We start from the raw sequence: 26043 nt of genomic DNA on the forward strand, positions 1-26043 counted from the left end.
GAGCATTGTCTGCATACAGTGTGTCTTAATGCAATATAGGGATTGCCTTATTAATGTGTAGTGTAGCTTGCAGAGAACACACACACATGCAGGGAATACTTATGCATGCCAGGGAGGCAGCACAGGTGTACCTACTGTGGATTTGTATATACATTCACTTATATCTGTAGATAACACACAAGTGCATTTTTATGTCTTAAAAACCAGCCTGCTACATGCTGCAGGTGAAACCCCTGAATTTAGGGGGATTTTCAGTGGGGAGGGAGGTTTGCCATGTAAGCCTTCCTCCCCTGAGCCATTAAAGTCCCCATAACGGGGCACCTGACACAGGTTCAGACATTCAGGCTGAGGTTGCCACGCTTTCAGTGGGCAACAAAAGCAGCTTTATCCGCTAGCATACATTAAAAGGCCTTCCACCTCTTAGCACAGGCAGAGATAATTCAGAGCCAGATTTGAAAGGCACAGAAGGTGATGGCAGCTTCTCAGTACTTTGCAGCCATCCTTTACCCTTAAGTGTTGTAACGAAGTTCAGCTGTGACTACAAGCTCACAAATTAGTTTATCCAGGACACCTGAAGTTTTGTTAATACTGTCGGGTTTCTCTGAAACTGTAGCAGTGGAGGAAACGATGCATCTTTTGTTCTCCCAACCCTTCTCTAAGACCAGAGACCCCAGAAAAAGGATGAAGAGGAAACTTGGGGCAATCCCTGTTTTAACCTGGGGTAAAAACCACAAACTCAATAGGAGCACTGCCTGACTGAAGACCATAACAATTTTGACTTCTCGTACTGCAAAGACCATAATGCTCACAGAACTGGCACATCTGACCATTACAAACAAAGTCATCATCCGCTATTTTGACAGAAAATCAAAGAAGTCTGACTTTCTTAAGAAGTACCAATTCCCATAAAATCCTGCTGCTATCAACAGATGTTCAGCTAGGTGAAGACTCACAAGAGAGGCATACAGGTGTCTAAAGGCTAAATATACCAACAAAGCAGAATCGTGTAATGGGGGGTAAATATAAGTCAGTAGAGGGATTAAAAAGTAAAAAAAAAAATTAGGTTCTCACCACACAAAGACAAAATCATCATCTTTAACATCAAGGAGCTACTCCACCTTGCAACTGCCATGGAAAGGAACAATTTCAGATCCTACAACCATCAAACTTTCTCTGCTCATCATCTCAAAAAAGCTTGAAACACTATCATGCTACAAACCTTTATGACTTTAGAAATAACAAAGACTTACCTGAAGTTCAGGGTAGCCCAAGAGAAGGAGAACCACGTGGTTGGGTAGAGATGTTCAGAGGGAAGGCAAAGCACCATGAAGTAAAGCTGCGTGCACCAGGAGCAAAACAGAAGCTCAAACCATGGTGGAAACACCTCCACAGGTGTTTGGGATACACTAATTAACTTCCTTTAGCTCATTGGTTGTAATTGCTCTACATCTATACCCTGCCAGCTGGCTCCCCAGTCCTGACTCAGCACACCCTAAATCCTGGTGTGGATCTGCTTCTGGGGTAGATAAAGCAGCTTTGGGTTACTTCAAAGTCCTGGCCAGGGAATGGGAGCGGGGACTGGCCAGGGCACTATGGGAAAAGGGTCTCCTTTAACAGGAGGCAGCTGGGAGCCTTGAGACCTTGGGGATGGGAGGTGGGGAAAGTCAGCTGAAAGTGAACCTAAATGCAATTGCAAGAGCAGCAGTTTTTTGTTATTTTAAGTAGAAAGGGTAAAATATGCAATATTTTCTTCAGCTGTTAGCTCTCTTAAATGTCACGGAGAAGCATCCTGTTGCCTGGGAAGTTGTAGGCTCGGGGCTCAACAGGTTTGCTTGCTTATTGTCAGCATTTACCTGAACTGGTTTTTAATAAAAGCCTTTGAAGGAAGAAAATCTCCTGCCTGATACGAAGCATTTGGAACCTGAGTGGAGGCCGCTGAGAGTTGCTGAGCTACTTAGTGGCAGTCAATTGCGTTCGTGATATATCCCATTCCTTCATAATTGCAAACCCCCTCTGTGATGCTCTGCACAGGACCTGCTTTTCTGTAAGCGGTTATTGGATGCGAAACTGATGGTGGTGTTTACACCTCTATGTTTCCAAGAATTTCAGTATTTCTCTGGCAAACATTGCTGTGTTTCAAATGGCCAATTTGAGCAAACTAGATGTGGCCGAGGGCAGAACTCGGTCCTTTCTATACTCATCTAGGGCTTTGAACTTATCAAAATGAACTTTGATTTAATAAAATACTACTACTAATAATAATAATATTCCCTTTGGCTTCAGAGCACCAGTTCCATCAAAGTACCAACTATTGAAAGTTCAACTGCTAATGGCAAGCTATTTTGAAAAGGGAAAAGTCTGGAGGCAAATTACGAGGGAAAGAATAGATATTAATCATTGTTAAAGTCATTCGGTCTCAGGCATTATTTTCCTTTTCTTTCATTATTCATGGTGAGTTTTTTGCTTCAAGGCCAAGTGAATTCATAGGGCCTGACCCATCCAAACACAACCATGACTGTCTGAACAATGCAGCCCAGCTGAGTCTATAGATTAAAAAAAAAGAGTCCAAACGGAAAGGGAAAAAAAAAGACGATTTTAAACAGTTGATCTAAACACATACATGAAAGTATCATTCTCCTTCTGATCATTTCCCAGTACGTGTTCCACTGTGTTCTGTCCCATCCATCCTGGTGTGGCATCTGCAGAATGGGAGTCCCAACAAGCAACTTGTTTCATTTGCTGTTTCTCTGACCCTATTTCTCTGGCCTTCAAAGCAAGCTCAGTGGTGTTAAGCCTCTTTCGGTCAAGGGAAGGCCTCTTGCCTATCCCTTTTAAACTTAATTCCAGAGCTAATGGAAATTCAGTAGCTTCACTCATAACTTGCGTAACCTACACAGCCTTTTGCTGCTGCACGGCACGAGCAGACACCATAAAGAAGTGAGCCTAGAGACTTTTGCAGCTCTTTCTGCCAAGAAATTCAAGAGCTTGGAAGAAAAATCTCAATCCAGGGGAGGTTTTTTTCCCCGAAAAACTCGCCTGGGAGAGATTTTCCCCATTCTGGGTACGGAGAGCCCCAGGACTGCTGCAAGTAGACTCATGCATTAGGACATAGATGGACACCGTGTCTGTGGCAACTTGCCCTTGCCAGAGGATGCAGGGCAGGGCGGGGGGAAGGTGAAAGGAAGCTCTCAGAGCAGAAGCAATGACAACGCATGGCCCTATTTTCTCCTCCTCTGGTAATTCACAGCATTCCCAAGTAGCCCCATCTTTGTACGCTGCCAAAGAGAAATGGCAACTCACAGTTCCCTTTGCTTCAGGGCAAAAAACCCAACAACATTACTTTGGTATATTTATATTTGTAACCATATTCCCTGGAAGATAGGAGTTTGTAATGGAATATCTTTGGCAACCTTGAAGGTAACTGGTGTACTTTGTGCACTCTGAAATAAACTCAGCAACATGTATCCTCACTCAGACTTCACAGATGCACGCATCTGCAGAACACGCTGTTAATAATTAATATAATTGTATAAACCTCTAGGTATATAAATACACAGACAGATCCTCACATTTTGCCTGTTTCTCTGTAATAAATACACAAACTGAAACAAATTTAACAAGATACATTATACAAATCTGCAGACAGAAGTTGTATCAAAATTTTAACTATCTTCAGCACGAAAGCGCTTCTATTTCCAGTAACGCTGGCAGCATATACTGTAGCTAGGCAGCCGCATTTATTTTCAATTATCATTTTTGCCTTTTTATACAGCATAATGAAATGCCTGGTAAATTATACATTTTTGTAAAACACAAACTTGTCTCTTTATTTGTAGATCAAGTCTTGCAGTATCGTTTTGTCTGCATTAGTTCTAGCTCTTTATGAGAGGCCAATTACTTTTCTTAGCTGTAATATGTAGAGTGTGATATCTTACTCGCCAGTCCTCACTGAGATGCAGCCTGGTACAAAGTGACCACGTCTAAGGCTCAGCAGAAAAGGGTGAAGGGTCTCAGCAGCCTGTTTCCCATAACATCACTCATATTCATTTGCTCCACCTAAGATTTTCAACCCACCCCCTGCTAAACAAAAGCAGATTTTTTAGGGAAAAAAAATATGCGTATAGCTGCTCCCCCCAGTCTCCCTTTAGAAAGATGCTCTCATGGCAGATGGATCTCAATATGCCGTCTCCCAAATCTTAAGCAACTCTGAAAATATAAAGTTCACTTATACCAATGGGCCATATATATCTACACCTCTCGATGCTCTGTCTCTTTAACTGGCACTTTGAACTAGTGAACACCTCTTTAATCTTGCCCCATTATCATCTTAATAGTACCTCCCGATATTCATAAATGTCTAGCAAGACTTTCAGCTATTTGGTATGAAGAAGAAATATCCAGCTAAATTGAGAAGATTACCACATCACCACATAAATCAGTGACAGGCTGCGTGTTATTACAGTTGATTTTTGTTGACAGTTGGCTGTAGGCAGTTGTGTTTCAAATGCCTTTTTTCACTGGGAAATTAAACAAAAATCCATGCAAAATGCAGCCCTCCAGTTCAAAAACTGTAAATCCAAAATTAGCATTTCATACTTTAAAAGGTAGCACAGCACAATTTTCCATTGAAAGGTCTGTACAGTTGTCACAAATGGGTGCTTCACACATGACACTAATGCTACTGATGCCTTTTAAGAAAGCCACCTTTCTCTGATATTATTTTCTTCTCCTAATAATCTGCATACACTATAGTTCATCCCTATGGAAAAGAAAGAGAGCTCACTTACTTATCTCTCATATGGGAGCATTATGCCTTCAGCAATTCAGACAGATAGGCTGGATGAGGGGGGGTGCCGAATCCTTCGTGCTAAGAGGGAACGAATTGTGGCCAGCAAAAGGTTAATCTTCCCTCTCCGAATCCCTCCTTCCACCTCAGTCTCAGCATAACCTGGAGAGCAAAGGAAATGCGAGAAGTGAAAACACATATCGGCACAAAACACTGTTCCTGCTGGATCGTGTAGCACTTCATATACAATGGCCATGCATGACCTAATTAATGAAAAACCGTTGCTAAAAGTCAGGAAAGCAGCTTGGGTGATACCAGAGAGGACCAGAACTTGCGAAGGAGTTTCTGCTTCCAGCAGCTGCTGATCTGCCAGTTTTTGACGCAGATATTGCCCGCTACTGAGCCAATTTTTTAGGGACTCTAGTATCAGCAAGTCACCCGAGCAGCAGTAGTTGAGATGGAGCCCCTTCCCCATCTCAAGACAGGTCACTGACATCAGCTCCATCTTGGATGCTAGCCTGGAGAACAACACAAGAAGTTTACAATTTTGGCTATGTATAATGCAGCGCACTGAGGCAAAGAACTGTGATGCTTACTCCTGGGCACGGGGACAGACATATAATGCGGTTTGTCAGCCAGAAGATGTTACGCGAGTCTTCACACAAATACTTTGCTGGCAGCTAACTGGCTTCTGGCCACAGAAAGTCAAATGTCCTCTGGTCAAACTACTGGGCTGAAAACCAAATCACCAGCCAATTGCATCTGGTTCATTTTTCCTCCCGTGTTCAAGGGCAGATGCATAAGGCCATGGGGACAACGGCCCGTGTGAAGGATTGTGCTTTCTCCCAGTCCTGTCCTCAGACAGGAGCTGAGGATGGAGAGTCCACCTAGTGATCTGTGAGCTGAGTAATCCCACTGCTTGTAACTGAGAGCAAAATACATTAATAGTAGCCAGTGCCAATAAAATTAATTATTTAAGTCAATATTGAAATGGCGTCATCAGACTTCATCATCAGGCATTTTAAACAGCCGTTTCTCTCTCATTTGCTCATGGCTGGGTCAAGGTTTAGTTTTTACAGCACGTGCCAAACCTGTCCCTGGTGTAACTCTCCTGACAGAACCAGAAAAGGTGTCCATGACAGGGTGGAAAATGGCAGCACAAGAGAAAACAGCAAATATGATGGAGCAATCCTGTGTTGTCTATTGAGGACAGGCTGGAAGCAGGACTAAGCTTTGCTGTCGAGCGAGTCACAGCCTATACAGAGTGATGGAATGATTTAATGTAGCACTTGTTCAACACTGAAAATATTTATCCTTAAGATCTGTATGGAATATCATATAAAAGGTTTATGCCACTAATACATTCTCTTGTAACTCTATGTGCACATTTAATATCTTAGTATCTGATTTCCAATGAATATTTCTTGCAAATTTTCAAAACACACAAGAGGTGACCTCCCATTTCTGCTTGGGACCAGCTCCTTGGGAAAACCAGGCAGTGAGACACAGACCAATCTGGCAGCGTGAAGGAGCACGGTCCACAGGGAAAACACAACTTCCTAACCAAAAAATGCCCAACGCAAACACGAAGCAGCAAAAACAAAAGTAGGTTTTAAGTACAAAGCTGGCCATTCTGGTAAAGATGGGAAACCACAGTGCATGATCACTGGGGAGAAGAGGCAGAGCTGAATGAGACATTATTGCTAAGAATAATGCTTGAAATGATGCCTGATGAGGATTGCAATTGCAGGCAGAAGGTGACTGAGTTTGTATACACAAACAGGTATTTATTTATCACATGAAAAGCCTGAGAAGTGTGGCCTTCAGAGACAAGGCAGGTTGCTCGCTCCATGGTACAGTGGAGTCCTCCTCCAGGTCCACGCTCATGCAGGGAGGACACAGAAAGCCTGACAGAGAGAAGGGAGATCTTGGGGCACATGTGCACCCTCACCCCAACTAGAGGAAGGCATCGCAGGTGCCAAGGGTTGATGAAGGAGACACAAGGTCTTTGCTTGAGGAGGAGCCCAGCAGTGAAGCCCAGCTGCAGCAAAGCTGATGTTGTGCCAAGGCATCTAGCTGCATCAAATGGCCTCACAAAACAAGTCAGCAGACTCACACAAAGAACATGTCAACAGCTGAAATTATCTTTAGAAGAGATGAGGCAATCTGGGGCGGCGGCAGTGGGAGCAGGTGAAGAAAAGGAAGCGTGGGAAGCCTGGCCAGCGGTTCTGGCAGAGCAGGTTGCTCCAAAGAGCCTGAGCAGCTTTAGAAATGGAAAGTCTTCTCCTGCCATTTCCTGACATGCAATTCTTAAAGACTTTTGTTTTTCCAAAACTTTTGGTTTTGGCATCCCTACAGACATTGTGTAAAGGGGAGAGTCACTGGGTTTGTTGTTTCAGCGAATGTAAAGGGTGCAAGCAACCCGTCCACTCATCTGGTGTCATTTTCTGCACAGCCCAGGTGATTACATCTCAACAGTAATTTTTGTACTGAACCCAGTAAGATGCAATGAAATCACAGTGCTTATTTCACAGAGACATCCGGCTTCAACTGAAAGATCGCACTCAGCTTTTGATCGTAAACCTAGGGATGTCATAAGAACAAGTCAATTATTCCACAAACGAAGGGAAATAATTTACAAATTTTAGCTGAATTAAGTAAAGAAGAGAAATAAATCTGTAAACCATCAAATGGTGCATCTGTTTATAATTATTATCATGCAAGAAATATAATGTTAGTTGAGCAACATAATTCTTTTTGTGTTTTGGGATTTCCTACTTTGCATCTTTTTGCCTACAGATCTAGATCTCCAGAGTAGATAATTTTTTTTCCTGGTGCCACATATAAATGCCTCTTGATGGGAAATTTTTCCTTTCAAAGTATTGTTCATGTGGCTGTATTTAGAAAATGCAGTTCAAATACTGTTCTTCACTTTGTTCTTACAAGTTGTGAGTAATACCCATAATCGTTCACATGGAGAGAGCTGCGCTTATGACAGGAGTCCTGAAATAACGTCAGCCGGCCGTCGCTCACGAGGCTCAAGTATTGCAGTCTGACTCCAAGCTCATCGGTATTAGCAGCTGAAGCTGGATTTAACTGCTGGCCAAATAACAGAGGTATGCAGGTTTAATGTACTGTCTTGAGTTGAGGTGCCCAGAAAACTCTTCAGGAAAAAATAAATTTCTAACATATCCTGAGGGACAAGAGAATCAGAGCTGAAATTTAGTATTTTCCAACTGCTCTCACCCTTCCTCCTGGGACTGCCGTTGATCTTTGATCACATCCCTCATTTACAAACACTGTCATCTCGCCATTCTCCTCCTATTCCTATCGTTAATACAAATCTGGAAACAATGGCTTTCTCACTGCTAAAACATTACAACATCCCGCTATTTGTTTCCCCTTCTAAAATGGATCATTCATTATAACCCATATCCCCCAAAGAATTTTATCACTTGAAACCTGTTTGCAGTGAATCTAAAGTAGCTGGAAAATCATCTTCTCAGAAATTCCTGCATACGCTGGAGCCGACTTCTTCTGGAAGCTCAATAAAGTACCGAGTCCCTCTGCAGGCAATATCCATTTTTCTTCTTTCTGATACAGTCTCCAGCAGTAACCCCTGCAGCTGTTCATGATCCATTTTTTTGCTGCTGAAATTCACTGCTCAGCTACGTTAGCTCTTGTACCCACTTCATCCCAGAGAGTTGTGATAATTGCCTCCTTGCTTCATCGTTCCCACCACCTCCACGCTTATCACAGAGGTCAGCTTTTCTTCTATCTCTTCTATAACCAACTCGTTATTTGCAGCTTTCTCATGCAAGGGACAGGCTGCTGCTCCCTGGCTCCTGCCCTGTTCCAGTTTGCAGGGTGTTTGTGCACCTCATTTGAATATTTCCTCCAAAAAGGACATCTCTATCTCTCAGCATTTGAATGTAGTATTTTACTTTGTTTTCCGTGGGCCCCAGCAGCAGCAGAGGGCTTGGGTGAACGCTGACCTGTGTGATGGAGTATCACCAAAATAGATATACCTGCAGTTTGAGAGCTGTGTGAGCAGGAATTTTCCCAAAAGATCTGGGCAGCTGCTAGGATTGTGGAGGTTTTTTTGTAATAAACTAAATAAACGTAACACACTTACTGCTTTTTACTTCAGGAAGGTTATGCAACCTAGTAGTATTAAAATATATTAAAGGTGAGGCTTGGAACCCAAATTGCCTAACTGCTGCTGGAAAAGAAAGAAATGCTAAATATAAAACAAAATACTGTAGAAAACATTCTACTCTGCTAATGGTGAAGGCAGCTATGGCTATGCAATATTTACCATCGGGGAAGCTCAGACTAGGTCTTCCCCTTTAACTATTCACAGTCAAGAATAAACCCCAATGTCAGTAGATACATGGGTGAAAATTCAAAGTGCATGAAAGGGCAAGCATCCCTCACTGTTTTACAAGTCACCAAACTATCTAAATACCATTGGAGACACTTTAAAAAAAGATGCCGATGATCAAACTCTGGGCTAACCTACAGAGTTGAGGAGGACTTTTTCTTAGGATATACCGTATTTTGAAATAACAGCAAATTCTGGACAACTGAGATGTGGGTAATATGGTCTGGAAAGTGCAGGCAGAACCAGGCTTACTAAAATCAGCCTTGAAGTGTTGCTCACAAATTGTCACCAAAGCACTGTGAGAGGAGTGCAGACACGGCAACTTTTCCAGAGATACTAACGACTCACTTACTTCCAGGGGCTTTCGGTGGATATTATGTACCCGTTTCCCTATTTGAAAACACACCTCTTGACGTAAAATGAGATCTTCACATTTTTAAATAACACGTCCACTCACGTAAAATATACAGGCGTCTTCTGAAAATACGGGTGTTTACAGCTTTTCAACCCATGTCAGTACAATGCAGTTGAACTTTCTAATCAATTACAATTCATTCCAATATTAACAACAACACTGACCATGCATACATACATAAAAAAGTAATTCTTTGCTGTTGCTTAATGCTAGCGGAAGGCCCACACGGGCTGGGTGGCCACACGCTCAGCACACCAGGACAAAGCAGCATGGCTTCGTCCTGAGGCCACCAGTCCAATAGGAGAGGTAGAGTCTAGTCCCCCGTCTGCTGCCAGCCAGCCCAGCAACCCTGAGTCACTTTGCCTTTCTTTCCCCTCCCACTGTTGTCTATTTAAATCTGAATCTCTGTGAGACAGCAAATGTTTTTCTTTGGTGCGGTGTGCACGGTTCCTGCCACGTGGGACTTGTATCTCGGCTGGGACCTTGAGGTACTGTGGTAAGAAATCAAGCAGAAATAGTTGGCAGGTGAGAAGCAGCACCTCTTGACCTCAGCAGAAATCTTCTGATTTCAGAGGTGGCTTGTTTTAATCCAAGAGAGCAAAATATGCTTGGGTATCATCCAAGTTTGAGCATCCCTTGCTATCTCCTTTTCTTAAGATGAGTGAAAAGGCAGCCTGTGCTACCATGGTGGGAAATTTGGGGTTTGCAAATTACTTCATTTCTTTTTCCAAGAGAGCAAGTTGGGGGCCATCCATGAGCATACCAGCTGCCTCTTCCTTCTCATTTTGCTTTTAAAGCAAACAGTAGACCACGCAATGCCACACAACATTAACGCACAGAGTCTCCTGAGCCCAGTGGGACCTCAACCACTGCCATTTGAGTAGCAGACAGACGCCAAAAAAATCTGAAGACCTACCGGGGCGTGCGGTGGCCGCTGCGCATCTGACACCTGCAATGCAGGGCCTGGTGGAAAGCCGCAGGGCCTGGCGGAAAGCCCCATGGCCAAGTCTGCTGCCGTGTTGTGTCCCTGCTCATCCCCACCATGGAGGGGACATTCAGAGCCAGCTCTCAGGTCAGAACACTCCAAGCATAAATATCTCCTTGCATAGGCCCCATAGGGCAACTCGTGCCAATGCGGTGTGAACTGCCCGACGGCCAGCGGCAGCAGGGATGCAACAGGGGACGTACCCCCCATTGCTTCTTGCAGGCAGAGGTACCAGCCACATACCCAGGGTGAGAGCACAACCTGCCGAGCTGCTGCCTGTGCCTGGGGACAGCTGAACCCCAGTCTGGCCAGGATGCTCTTGTGGAGTCCCTTCCTCCCATGCCTCATACGCCCCATGTTTGGGGGCTCCACTGCTGCACTTAGCACATTTGCAAGGCCCCATCATGGCTAAATTACTATTTTATGCTTCACATGAGAGGACACAAGGAAGCTCCACTCCTCCCCTCCATGTACTTATTACTTTATACCTGTTTCCACCTCCAAAATGTGTCAGTATTGCTAAACACGACTGTCCCTACAGATGTGAGCAGGGTGTGTGTTCAACTTCTCATCTGAAATATTTGCATGAGTGGCTGGTTTCCTCTCTGCCCCACTGGGGAGAGGAGTATCTTTCTCTCACTTCTCTATTTCGTCGTAATCTATAGAAGTCAAGTTCAAAAGGGCAGGAACAAGGGTCTGATATCCTGACGCTCTGACTCACCCTCATGAAAAGTTATTGGTGTCAGTACAGCTCCAGCTCCTCACTTCCCCCCCAGCCTCTTTAATTTCTGTTGCTTTGCCACATTCAGTGATAAACAATAATGAGTTTTTACATTTCCTTGCTATATACTTTATGTCTACAGTCACAGGAAAACATATACACACCCTTGCATACATCTACACACACACATGCAATTTATCAGTTAACTTCTGGAAAAAAAAAAATTGATATATCTACTGTGAAGATATGTGTAGGTTGTGGCCTTCAGCCTTACTGACTTTTAAAAGCTAGTGATGATAGATATTGTAATAGCTTTTATCGGATTAACATAAAAACTTTGGTGTTGAAGAGCTTTTTCTTCCACTTTTTGTGCCAAAGCACCAGTGGTTTGTGCTCTACGTTTGTTAGCCCAATAAAAGTTGCCTTATGAGCGGTACCTTAAATTCTCCATTCTCCAGCACAGAGCAATCTGTCTCTGTGTATCACACTCCCAGTCTCCACGTCTGAGTACCTATAAAGAGACTGCAAGTAAAATGTTGTGAATGCTGCTCTCTATTCTCACTCCCTAAAACTTTGTTGAATTTGCCTAGTTTTACACCTATTATAGCTCAAAGACTGTTTTCCTCTCCCCTGCAGGGTTGTGGAAGCAACAAAAGTAGTGGAGAATGAAAATCTTCAGACCAGCGCACCACTTTCTCCCTTTAAACTTCTGAACAGTAGCATTAAGGTCTCAAAGTTTTATTTTTCTCCACTTTATTTTTTTTTTTATCACTGGCTACCGCAACGCAAAATGCCTCATCTGTATCAGCAGCTTTAGTCACACTGATAATGCAGATTTCCAGGCAAGATACTGAGTGAGCCTTCTGTATTTTAACACCAAGAGTACAGAAAATTTTAATCTAACAATTGACTTCATTTTCTCGTTTGAGTTTTCATTTTCTGCAAATGATGGGGGAGATGGGGGGGTAAGAGAGAGAAAGAAAAGAAAGAAGAAACACAATATTTATTGCATGGAAAACGCCTGAGGGGAATGAACTAAATTCAGCACTAACATGCAAAGGCAGATATTAAAGTTGCAAAATCAGAGCATAATTTGGCCCAATATTTTGTTTCTGTGTTTGGCTCAGTAAAGAAACCGGGACATGTTTTTTCCTGCCTGGGAATTATTGTTAAAATGAAAAATGAGTTTTCACAGACAGAAAAGTATCATTGCTGCAAGCAAGCATGAACAATGCTAAATCTTGGTCACGCGTAAAACCCAAGAAGTGGCCAAAAAAGCCCTTTTCTGAGAAAGCTGGTGATCCCCGTTTTGGAAAGCTGTGCGGTACCCCTCGCCAGCTTGCTTTACCAGCTCTGTCTGTGGAAATTGCTCTCCTTGAAAGAAAACCTACCTAATTTGTAGTGGTTAATAACTAACAGCATATAATTTTAAACCCCAGCAACACTTTGCTAGTTCCTGCTTTCAATTAAACCTGACTCGTAACGATGCAGGAACCGGTGATTTGATAGGTGCAATGCTGGAGCCGCAGCCTGTGATGAGTGGTGCCAGCAGCAGTGGTGTTATCCCGTGTGTGCTGGCACAGGCACGCCTGGCAGGACCCCCATCCTCTTCTCCTAAGTGCATATATTAATTCAGAGTCCTGTCAATTAGGGCTCGTTACTATGGTAATTGTGGCCTAAACTAATCAAGAGCCACTCACCCATCTCTACGAGTATGGACTAAGAAGCCCGTGGTCAGAATCCAGCCGCAGAGCTCCTCTGGACCAAGGGAGCGGGAAAAGTATGTGATAGGAAGTTAACAATGTATTAAAAATGCATGTTAATTAATGAAATTTTTAAAATTATAGCTTTTTCTTGTACCACAAGAAGTATGGAAGTGGCAGGAGGGCTAGTCACAGGTGGAGCAGGCTCCAAGCACCTCCTTGCTGCCTGGCACGGCCATTACTTCTGCCCTTACAACCCCTACACCTCCTCCACCAAGGCCAGGAAACAAGTCCTGTAGGTTACAAAGCATTCTGAATATATTGTGTAACAGCAGCTCAGACATCAATCGGGCATTAAAGCGGAGATTTTTGTGGGCCTAAAGCTGATCTGTGCACCTTACTACCATTTGAGCCTCTGCATAGGAAAAGACAGAGCGGTTTTGACCGAAGGCCCACAGCCATCAAACCTCCACCTCACAGGAAGTGGCTGAGTATCGGCATGCAAAGTCTCGAGGCAATTCTCTATCTGCTTCTGAATCTGTTTTGCAATTGCAGTATGTCTCTGTCCATGTGCCATTAAGAGCTCAATTCTTTTATTTGCCCCCCCGCCTTTTTAAAACATCATGTTTATGCAAGTGGACAGGAGGCTCTCATATGTGGGTCACACGTTTGCTGGAGGTCATTGAAAGGCTACAAAATGGAGCATGCCTAATTCTGCTATTTCAGAAGTTTTCTCACATGTACTCAAGACAATTATGCCTATTAAATGAGTTCATTAAATTTAAGAAATCCTTTGAAATTCTACCATACAAAAAAATATGCTGAACTCCTTACATTTCTTCTAATGCCTCTTACAAATGCTCTAATCCGAGGAGGTGCTGGGCCTGGAGTTTGGCTGCCTGTGACGTGGCCAACGTATTAAGCATGTTCTGTCTCCATCGCAAGCTGAATAAACTAAGTAAATAAAACAGATCACCGAGGTCCATCAAGTGACCTTTTGCAGCATCACTGTCATTGGCCCAAGCGCCACTCTACTGAGAATAATTTAGAGACACAGGATAAATGTCACCGATGCTCTTTAAGAGCTGTGGGGGTTTGCGGCAGGACAAGACATGCGAGGCATTTCCAGGACTGACAATTGGCTCGGTGCTGAGCTGTGAACTTCAGGGATGCAGGAGGAAAGCAAAGGCTGGCTCCGTGTGTCCTCAGTAACTCCTCTGCACTGCTCTGGAGGCTGCTGCATGGGACATCTTGGTCTCTGCCTTCCCAAAAGAGCACAGGGACTGTAGGAGGACATTTCTTAGGCTAAGCCACACATGAAGAAATAAGGGTCAACCAAGCCATGGAGCACAGGCAGAACCATCCTGTTGGGAAGTAGCTTTTCCCACTATGAAATACCAATTTCCCACAAAGAAATAGTCAAAGGTGCTGAGCATGAGCAACTGCCTCATGAGTAAATAGGAGCTGGGGGTGCCCAGTCATTGCAATTACATCCCACAAATGCTTAGGTGCCTCACACTAACCACGAATGAAGTTAATAGTTTATTGTTGCAATGTTAATGCTACACAAGGTGACATCATGGGATTGGTTTGGCATCAAAAAGTTCTGGGAATCTACAAAAAAAACTCCCAAAACCAACAACTGCTTAGTGGAGCATGCCATTGAGCAGCACACTCACTTCTGGGGAACTCTGTATATCCACTGTAGCAATTTGGAAATTAAAATGTACACAAGATGATAGCTTATTAAGAAGTGTTTCTTTTCGGTAGGTAAGAACGCATTTATCATAGTTGGCCCACACCAACGATCAGCTTTGGACAGAAGCCACCTTTACTAATGAATGGGAGGGAACAGTTTTTAATCTCTCCAAGATCTCTTATCAATTGATTTTGGATGATGTATGGTAGGTTTTATTCTCCAAGAATTACGATACTCCTCAAGTGCCAGCAGCAACCCAGTATGTTTTTTTGTATAGCTTTGTCTCCTGACACTATGTCATTTTGTCTTGACACCATAGCTGTCTCCCTGCAGTCTCACTATTGTCTCACATTATCCTTGTCTCCCTGGACTTGTATTGTCCTGCCTCCCCTGTGATCACACCAACTCAGATTTAAGCAAACAAGGGCTGGGGAGAATAAACCAGCTGATACCTTTTATTAATTTTAGCTGCAATATATTAAACAAGATGGTTTGCAACTCTGCACTTGCTGATATTGTGAGAATTAACTGGCCTAGATTGATTATGTTTATTCTGCACTCACCCGAGAGCCACGTAAAGCCCTTGAATGCTACCTGTGTGCGACGGCAGCCAGAAGGCATTATACTGGCATTGAAGAGAGAGCGCCTTTGATCAGGTCCTCGGGAAATACTTCCTCCATCTTCCTGAAGTGTAACTTTAGACCAGGCTCTACCAAGGCCACTTCACTCTTTTGTGCATCCCCTTGAGCTCACTGGTGAATGAGCTGAAATCTGTTCTGTTTCCTTTACTAGGTGGCATGTGTCAAGGATCCCTACGATCACTTTTATTACTTGCTTTATCTAAAGAGCTCCTTGCAGGAGCCCAGGATGTCAGTGGTCATGAAAAGAGCATAGCTGGAATATAACAATATTTTATACCCTCTGGGTCAGACAATTAACTGAGGCCCATCAGCAGCTCTGTCTCGACTCTCAGGCCTGGATCCTGAGCAATAGCAAAGAGGTGTCCAGCTCTCCCTCGGGAAAGGGGAAAGACCAGTCTCCTTGTGGGACTTGCCCGCATGCTGGAGAAAGGCAGGAGAAAAGTTGAATAAAGCAATACACTTTGCTGCGTCTACCACTCTTTTGAGACTCCCTTTTGATGGAAAGCTGCTGAAGTCTGGTGGCACTGCCCCACTGTTTGTGCCATGTGTTTAGAAGGACAGCAGTGGGTACCTTAAAGGGTCTGGGTGGGTAGAATTCGTCAGTAGCAGGTCTCCTAAATCCCTCCAAATTGCTCACATAGCTCCAACGGGGGTTCAGTCCGGCTCCTTCATAAGTCAAAATAAATTTTGTGATTGGTGCTGTTGGGCAGATCCTTAGACCTGAAACTTGCTCTACCAGCTTTCACAGGATCAGCCACTGAGGATTTGGTCCCAGATGAAAGCAGGGAACAAGGGGAGAACAGTAAAATGGGGCAAGAAAGAAATCAAACACTTTCTTTTGGTCAGCTGCTTTGGATTTCAGGATCTGGGCCTGGTATAGGAGGAAGGACCATATCGACCCTTCATAAGAGAAACCCACTCAACTCCTATCCGATAAGCACACACATGGAGCGGAGCGTCTGCTCTGGTATGTGGATTTCCATGTCTTCTCATTATAAGCGACTCTAGAAGAATAATGTCATGTAAGATGTCAAAAACAAGAAGCAACATGTTAGAAGAGTGCCACTTGGAAATAAAGCCCTGCTTTTATTGGATAGCTGATCTGCTAAAAGCAGTTATTTGAAATATCTGCAGATCGTTGGGATCCGTGAATAATTGCTATCTGCACATCTCAAATTCTTTACAGTTTTGCTGTTAGACATAGCTGTGCATGTCTATAAATAGTAGAGCAATGTCGCTCACTGCATAATACAGTCTCTGTGTTTTTACAACTCATCATGAACTTCTATGTAATTTATTTTTTATTGAAGAATTCCAATTAATGGCTTCCTGGTGATTTTAAAGCCTCAAATTATCAGTCTCTGAAAACAAAGCAGAGAACATAATTATCATAAACCGAGAATTTTTCATTTTGAAGCTTATCTGTTTGTGCTAAGTATCTTGTCTGTAAGTAATTAGTGCCTTTATTTTTTTCAGTAAAAATAATGACCATTCTATGCTGCACATCCAAATTTTGTTAACTGCTAGATGTACTGTATACATTATATTTGAAAATGCACCACCTTGGACCAGCTTTAAACTATTTCATCAAATGATAATGGCAACAACAAAATACATCTGTTTGTCAGAATAAATTATGTGACATATTAAAAAAAGCTATTATATCTTTTTCTCTTCTAAGAGTAAAAGCCTTTCAAAAATATGCACTACTTATTTATTACTATGCTGGCATGGTTAGCTGCTTTTTGGCTATTTGTAATTCCCAACTGCTGATCAGAACTGATCAGTTGATCATATATACTTACAGAGCACCATTTATGTGGATATCTCAGTCTTTACTGAGACATCTTTGCATTGTGCTTAGCACATGCAGGAGTTCAAAGCCAGCAGGAAACTGAACCAAGACTGGAAACAGCTAAGGTAGGTAACAGGAGAAATCTGCAGCACCCTCTCACAAGCACTCCTTGTAAGGAAGGAATTTAAACCCGACACACGATATGGTGAAATCCTGCTCCTGACTGGTACTTGGGGAACTGGGGTGGAAGGGGAACATGTATATTTACAGTCACTCTAGTGCCAGGAACACGAGATTTCTGGCACTAATGTTTCAACGATGCACAGACCTTTGCATGTTTCCTGGGCTGTCTCCCTCAGCCATTCAGTGTCCGGTTATGTTTGCAGGTGGGATAATTTTTCCCTAGTCCGGGCAAATTAGTTTATAACCCAGAGTGCGAGAACTTGTCCCACCTGCCGTTGTTTTAATTGCTGCATACCCCTGCATTAGACTCAAGCGATTTCTGTGCTGTACAGCCTCCCCAGATACGTCAAGTGTCCCCTACAGCAAAGGGCTACAGGGATGGTGGGAGTCCTTGGCATAGGTCTCTGGTCCCACATTTGCTCTACACATCTAGAGCACCCTCTAAGCCACAGAAGAGGGTAGGGACCAAGCCCTAAATGAGAATGAGTATGCCATGTATCAGCCATACTCAATATTATCACAAGTCCAACACACACAACCCTGTTTTATTCCCTGTCTGGTACAGTAATGCCTTTTCTATTGTGGCTCACATCAAGAAAAGAAATCACATAGTCAATAATCCAGTAGCAATGCATGTTGGATAAGGCAAAGAGAAATGAATTAGGAAGGCAATGAGGACGCTTCCCTACAAGAATAGGTTCATGGTGATCTGTGGACTCTCCTTGAGAGCAAGCTCATTTCCAGGTTGCCCTAGACTGTTAATCAAATAACACTATCAGCCTAAGATAGGCTGGTCACTGCCAGACACTGCACCCTCTGTAATGCCTGAAAACAAGTATAAAGCGACTCCCTGCTTTTCTGCTTATAAGGTATCTTGCTGATGACAGTAGAAACTGCCTAAGGAGAGTGAATTTTAAAATGAACCTAAGGTAAAATACTAACTCCGTAATTTTATACCATAAATAAACAGGTTTTAAAAATCTTAGTCAAATTACAGTAACATCTTTTATCAACTCCCCTCCCATCCCGCTGGCCAGCTCCTTGCTCTGTGACCCCTATGCACCATCCCCACTTCTTACGCTGGTTGGATGGTGAATGTCCCTTTGGCATCTGACTGGGCCTTAAGGTTCCTTCCCAGCCTGACCATGGCACAGATCAGAGCTGGTGCTTGTCCAGTCCCAGCTCACATCTCCTGCATCCTTGAACCAAGATCCTCAGCTTCACTCCTGAGTTCCCTCTCATTTTGGCAGACATCCAGGCCAGCTGCTAAAATAAATCTCTTTTTTCCCCGCGAGCCCTGACGTTCTCCTACTGGCGAAAGGTAGCAACGCTGGTAGTGTTTCTTGGCTTTTATCCTAACTGTGCAATCCACCCTGAGCCACCTCGCCCCACGTCTCCTAACCACATATGCAGGCTACAGGATGAAGGAGAGAAGCGCCGCAGCTTGCCGTCTGCCTCACAGTCTCTTTGCTTCCAGGCACTAAGTAAATGTCAGCTTTTTTTACTGTGTTACATACATTGTTAATTTTAAAAAGAAATCCAATATCATTGTTTTTCATGCTAGCTGAGGTGATTCTGAAATTTAATAAAAATAGTGGAATTTTTCATGAATGGCAAACAGGGTTTAGGCTAGCACTAACTTTCTATAGCAGCAAGACAGGAGAACAGATAAAAGGAGGTCATCCTCATCTTGTTACATTACAACTGTCTTCAGTCACAACTTCAATGGTAAAGAATTCAAATGCATCGCTATTCCTTTACTGAATTAACTTAAAAAAAACCCTAGCACAATGCACTGTATCCAAAGTATCTACAAATGCTTCGGGGAAAAGGACTTCCCAAGTATCTGAAAACACCAGGCCCAATAACATAAGGCAAAAATGCAAGGGCAAGGAAATTATGCAAACTACTCTTTCTTGATCGGGTGTTTTTATGGCTCCAGATCTGGCAGGAAGGGACAAATTACAGGTTATCACGGTAGGAACCTAGTCAAAGCATCCTGCAGCCTAACCCTGCTTTGGTGGCAGCCCATCCCATCACTCACTGTAATCCTTTCTCCAGCGGGTACCCAACAGCATTACAGAGCCACGTAGGGAGGTGCATCACATGTGGAGAAATGACCATACCATAATCTTTAGTATCTGTGTATTTAAAAAGTAGATACCAGCAGGGACTTTGCCTTCCATGACTGCAGCTCTGTGGTCTGCCACCACCACATCGAGGAAGAAAACTAAGGGGAAGAACGTGAAAAAAATATTTTGCTTCCAAAGTATATTTTCTTTACGGCTGTTATTGGAAAAAAAATCTACATTCAAACTATGCTGTGTGGTATTTGTTCTTTCAACTTTGTTGTTGTAGAAGGGCTCCCCAGGTCTCACCCATATCCAAGGCCAAAGTAAGTAAGGTCCTTCCTCTCCCCTAACTCTTCCATTACTAAATCAGCAGTTTATCACCTCTTCTCCCAAGGCCACCGTTGAGTGGCCACCTTACAGCATGTTTGCAGTCAGCAGAAAAATCAGGAAAGTCAGCCAGTGGCCATCCACACAGCACATGAGACTTGGAGGAGTACCAGCAAGATGCTCATCCATTTCCCAGCCAGGTCATCTAATGATCAGGCATATGCTTTCCTTGTACCTGTTTGTCAGTATGTAACCAAATAAGTGCAAAAACCAAGAACAGTACCTGCTTACTCTAGTGATGATAGCCCATCTACATTTGTGGTACCATTTTTATGTCAAGATACATACAACTGCTCCTGAGGTTGTACAGGAGGGTCAATATGAGAAGGAGAGTGGATACCCCTACAAAGTGAACTCCCAAAGAGCCTAACTCCAATAGCACACACACTTTTATTTTGGCATCTGTGTCTTCCCACCAGAGTCTTCCCATCAGCAAGACCTTAGTTTAACAAGAAAAATACACCTTCTCCCTGCCCTCACGCTTCTGAGTCTGGCTTCTTGATGTTCAAAAGCCAAAGAGATCCCAGAATCTACTTCCTCTGAGCAAGAATACAGACTGAAGTTTAGCTTCAGGTTTTGCCTCTGCCAGGACCATACTCTAATACTAGGAAATATCAGAGATTACAGAGAAACCAAGAGCAGCGCTTCTGTGGGAAGATTGAAAAAATATGAATGACTCTTTGCAGAATGGCCCTTTTTTTCTGTAGACTTGCATTTCCAAGTTAAATTTGTCACATATTTTTCCAGCTTGTCACTGCAAGCAAGGAACTTACTGCAGCAAGAAATTCACCGGGTTTTCCCAAATATTCCCCAAACAGTCATTGCTTCTCTCCCTGAGCATCATCAGTGCAGATCAGGGCAGAGCTTCCAGGCTGGAGGACAGCATTTTGTGCTGGATTGCCCCAGCCACAGCAGCAGAAATCACTGGAAACTTTGGAGCTGGAAATGGAAATTTGCAGTAATATGTGATAATGAGGAAGACGGCTCTTGTCTCCGCTGCAGAAGCCTGACCTTTTAACAGAGCAAATGTCAGGGAGAGATACACAAATGTGTTTAGACCAATATCAGTTGCTTCTCTGCGGGGGGTGCTCACGCAGGCACAGGTACAGCAAGGGATTTGCAGCGGCTGTATATGCAGAAGGGGCAGTGTTGCAGGTCACTCTTGTAGAAAGTAGCACTGGAAATCATTACAACAGAAAAACTGACCATGCATATTCCAGTTTCAGCATACCCGTGGTGGCACCTCGTAACACCATTTCACACAGAGCAGGTAGTGCACTGTCTTTCCACTGGTCTAGTCTTCCTTCTCTGTCTGCTTCCCCCCAAACGCTTCTGGATTCCAGAGGTGCAAGAAAGGACTGAGCTTGCAAATGGGTCCGAGGGAGATGAGTCAAGCTGTGGACTAGAGTCAAAAGCCAGAAGGGCAGCTGGCTTGGGTAGGGATGTAAATCCATTGCTTAGGATTCCTAGCTTGTGGCCCATTGCCTGCACATCTGGAATATCTGGGTATCTGCAAATAACTTCTCAAATGCTACTTTGGTTCCCCTGACAATTAAGGAAGAGCTACCACTACTCTGGGAGAGGGGACGGGGGGGAAAGATCTGCTTCTTTTTCTTCCCACACTAAGATGGGGACATCTGACACAGTAACAATACAGAGCAGACCTATGTGATCCCGGGTGTCACATCCACCTCTCCTCCTCAGTCCAAGTATTGCACGCAAGTAAGCCCTTAAGTTAAATCAAGTGAAATGCATCCACCTCCTTTCCTAAAGGGAGCTGCACCTACATAAAGACCAACACAACTGGTCCCTTAGCAAAGAGTCCATCAGACCAGTACATTCAAATACTACAATGCAATAACTTGCCATCACAGACCAGAGGACACCAGGCACCTCTTGGCACTAATTTGGCTTAATTTCTCAGTTACAATTAAAAAGTAAGTAAGTGCACACAGGAGGGTGCACATGGAGTCACCACTCTTCAGTTCCTTTTGAGCAATGCCACAGCAAGGCAAGACCGTCGATGCCCAAACCTGAACACTGCAAAAGGTGGAACTCCAGTGCCCAGAAACCTGTGTACCTACACCAGAGCTCCTCTGACTGCATTTCTTGCGCTGGGGAGGAAAGCCAATATAGCAGAGACACACATAATTGGTCATTAGCTCTTTGCTTTAGCCTTGAAGCAGAGATGCTCTCCCCAGTAAGAGGCATGCAAGAGATCTGCAGAGAGCGCCCCAGACACGGTGTTGGCACGCACACTGGTTAGCGGCGATGGCACATGGATTACACAGCAAAGGGCTTGGCTGGTTCATCAGGGCCACGAGAAGCAGCACCTTGCAGCTGCAAGGGAAAAGTCCAAGAAATCAGCAAAGTATAGTTACAAATTGTTGTGTTTCCTGATTTAGTAATGCTGTTGGGGGGATAGAAGAAGGTAATAAGCAGAATTTTCTAGGAAGCACGCTGAAAATAAGGTACTAAGAAAAGTCACTGAAAATGTCAGGCAAGCCAACAGGGAAAGGTCCAAGGAGCGAGCAAAAGCACAGCATATACTTTTTCATCTATTCAATCTGACCCTGGGCCCAGTGCCACAATCTTTTTAAGGTTAGTGGTGGGAAAGCTGCCTTTTGAATGTTTGCAGAGGCCTATTAACATCCTGTGCTGAGGAACCTTAAACCCCAGGTAGTATTTCAGAGGAAATGGACAGCACAAAACACAGACTGAAAATTAACCACAGCAGACCCCAGGCCTAAATAAGTTCCACTACCCCTTTCTGAAATCACTTAAAGGCTTTCCTTCCAGTTGGACTTCTGCCCAACCACTTTAATAGGTGCAGCAGGCAGGGGGAAAAGAGCGAACTGAAAAAAAGAAACCTATTTGGCTGTATAATTTAAACATTCTTTGCGAAATAATAATACAATAAAAAAAAAAAGTTTAACAAAAATTGCAACTGTAGCAGGACCGGGAGGGTAACTTGGTGAAATACTCTGTGGATGGCTGCAAACCTCTAATGGAAAGTTGTATAAGTGGCTGAGGCCAAAGTAGGCATTAATTACAATGAAAAATCAGTTTAGTGCAGGCCACAACTAAATTGGAAGCTGGTCCTCTAGGTAAAACAAAGAAAGTGAACAGAAGCTTTAGATTTGATTACATGGCAATACAAGAAAAATGTGCTGTATGTTGTCTATTATTAAAGCTGCTTTTGGGCCTTCTGTGTGTGCCTAAGGGATTTTAATAAAAAATTAGTAATAGCCCTGCTACCCTGGCTCACTGCGGCTTTTGGTGCCTTTGTGGGTACAAGGCTAGTTCTGCAGTACAAATTAAGTCACTTTAGACAAGCAACCTTGAAAGCATTATGTGATAGCAGAGTTCAAGCAGCACACTCCTACTTTAAGAGGACACAGTCCCTTGCTGGAGGCCAGCTCTGGGTTTAGAAGCTGCAATACAATTTCATCAGGAAAGAAGCCCTGCAACTGTTATAGTTGTCTTTGATTATTCTTGGCAACACTAGAAATACATACCCAAGTTCATAAACACTATATAAGTGTATAAAATACTGCAAAAGAGCATGTTAATGGCAAAAAGTCACTATTAACAGAGGATTTTTATTTTATTTTTTTAAACAAATGCTAACTCTGTGACCTTCTTTACATCGATGTAATGGTATCAATAACATTGTCTTTATTGCTAATATCAGCACTTGGTCCCTGGCATGGCTGGATAAAACTAAGCCAGGAAAGTTCATCTGGATTAATTTAAATATATAAAAAAACCACCACCCCAAGTTTATAAAGCAGACTTCTCTAATCCCTTTCCTAGAGATATTTATTTTAAGGTGAAATTAATTATGTTCTTTATACTCCAGTATAGCTATACCTCAGTTCTGCCATTAAGTACCCAATTCTGCCATTAAGTTCCCGGTTACAACTTCCTGTAAACTAAAAGCAAAATCTGCTGTATGCAGGATTTTGTAAAATCCAGGGAAATAAGGGCAAAACGAAAAAAATATCATAGGGCTAAAGAGACAAGGAAACTTTTGGGAGGAGATGACAAGCACCTTTGGCTCTCATTGGCAGTGGGCAGCTGCTATCAGCTGCTCCAGTGGGTCCCCGTCCCTCCAGCACTACGTGTTGGGGATGAGGGGTTGTATAGCTCCTAGATGGGTGAATATTCAGGATTTTTTAGGTCACATACATTGGTTATGTCCTAGAAACGCTGACCAGCCCCAAAACCGTGCCTGGATTGGAGTGCATAGTTCATCTGTACTCCTGTACTGCCAATTTTTGCTATGAGTTGCATCAAGTTTCTGTGATCTGTACTAAAGAGTCTCCTCCTAGGTTATATTCCCCCACTTCGAGCCCATGTTTGCTGCTCTTTTTCCTTGCAAAGCACAATATGGAGAAAGCATCCAATTCCCTTCTAAAGTTACCAAGCAAGGGGGGCAGGTGGGGGGAAACAACAAAAAAACCAAGAAGAGATCTGCTGCTGGTTTAACTCCACAAATTTTAAAGCCATCTCATCATTTTTCAGATCTGACTCATGATTGGGTGCGTGAGGTTGACAATTTGGCAACTCTCATCCTAAACCCAGTGGCCTGGTGAGCTGTTCCCAGGGTGAGTGATGCTAACGGGTATGTGCAGCTCTGGACTTCTTACTGCCCATCAATGTGACATGGATGATGATGATGTCCCCAGGTGCTGTGACAAGGAAAAGGGGCTCCTCTCCATAGCATGACCTAGATGGGACCCAGACAAGTACTGGAAAGGAAAAAACTTTGGTTTTCAGCGCAGATGAGTTGACCTTCAAAATCCTTTTATTCCTATCACGTGGCTACATGCATGGATTCATGTCACCATGTGCCATGCAGCCCCTGCTCATACAGACCCCTTTCTTCTTTATAGCTGCACGTTGCATGTTTTGCAGTGTTAGGCAAGGCTGCCACAAGAAAGGACTATCCCAGTTTACTGTTTCAGTGACCTGCAGAGCTATTTTATAGTACATAACCCATGAAGACCCCAATTGCTTTTTTTATAAAAAAAAAAAGTTTAATGTGAACACTGAGCTCACAGTATGATTTAAAAAAAAAAAAAAAAAGAAAAGAAAAATAGGCACTACAAAAAAAAAAAAAACCCATTGAAGACCTGTCAGTTCCTCCAGAGCAGAGGAACGCTGGCGGTGGGTAGCTTGTCCCCATTACGCACAGACTGCCCCCACTGCAGCCCGCACCTCCTCTCAGTGAGAGGATGAGGAGGGGCAGAAGGGATTTCCTGGGGAAAACCCACCAGAACTCAGTGCGGCCCAAGGTGGTCTCATGCACCTGAGTGCTGAGGTTGCACAGCAGCAAGTGAGGAGGGTGAGAAAACCAAAGCACCGTACCTAACATTTCCCAGCAGCTCTCACGAGCTGACTGTGAAACCTTTTAATCCATTGCTTACAAGCAATGGACTCACTCCGTGGTGGTTTGCAGTGGCAGCAGCCAGGGCCAGACACCAGTCCAACAGCTAAACTCCATGGTGGGCAAGTGAGGAATCGGGGCATGTCTGCCAGCAGGCATAGGCAGGGAATAGCTCCATGTAGCTGGAGCATTAAAAAAAAAAAACAAAAAACAACCAAAAAGCAAACAGTCATCTTTACATATAACATATATACTTATATACACACAGACATTTTGCAATATATGCAAGTTTGAAATGTGTTAGTGTGTTGATGCTTGCAGACATCCCTGGAAAGTATATACATGTCCCTCTCTTTCTTTCCCAACCTGTTTACTTTTCCTAAAGAAAAGCTGCGGCCTTTGAGGCCGCCCGGCACCACATCTGCTCAGCGAGTGCAGAAGTGGTCTCCAGAATCGAGTCTCTCTCTCCAGTATCTCTTGTGCTAAGATCTGTGAAAAAACAATGCAGGGGGGAGGAGAAAAAAAAAACCAAACCACTTTTGTCTGTGGATTCAAAAGAGCACTCTTTATGCCAGATTCATCTACATTAAATTGGTCGCGACCTTCCAGGTGTCTTTAAGGTTGAAGTGTTTGCTGGACCATTTAAAGCTCCTCTTGCGGGCTCCTGCGACCCTCCTGACACGGAGAGCTGGGCTTTTAAGAGTGTAGCCACCTTGTCAATGCTCAGAGGTCACTAATAGCCTGCCTTGGGCCTTCCAGCGGGTCGCATTCGGCTTGCTAGCCCGACACAAAGGAAAAAGAGAGGAAAGATGGGGAGGGGGGATAATTATCATTCTTCCTCTTCCCCCCTCTCTCTCCAGGCTGAGAGTTATGCTCCATG

The sequence above is a fragment of the Charadrius vociferus genome, unplaced genomic scaffold (genome assembly GCF_000708025.1).
Source record: "Charadrius vociferus isolate BGI_N301 unplaced genomic scaffold, ASM70802v2 scaffold455, whole genome shotgun sequence".
NCBI lineage: Eukaryota > Metazoa > Chordata > Aves > Charadriiformes > Charadriidae > Charadrius > Charadrius vociferus.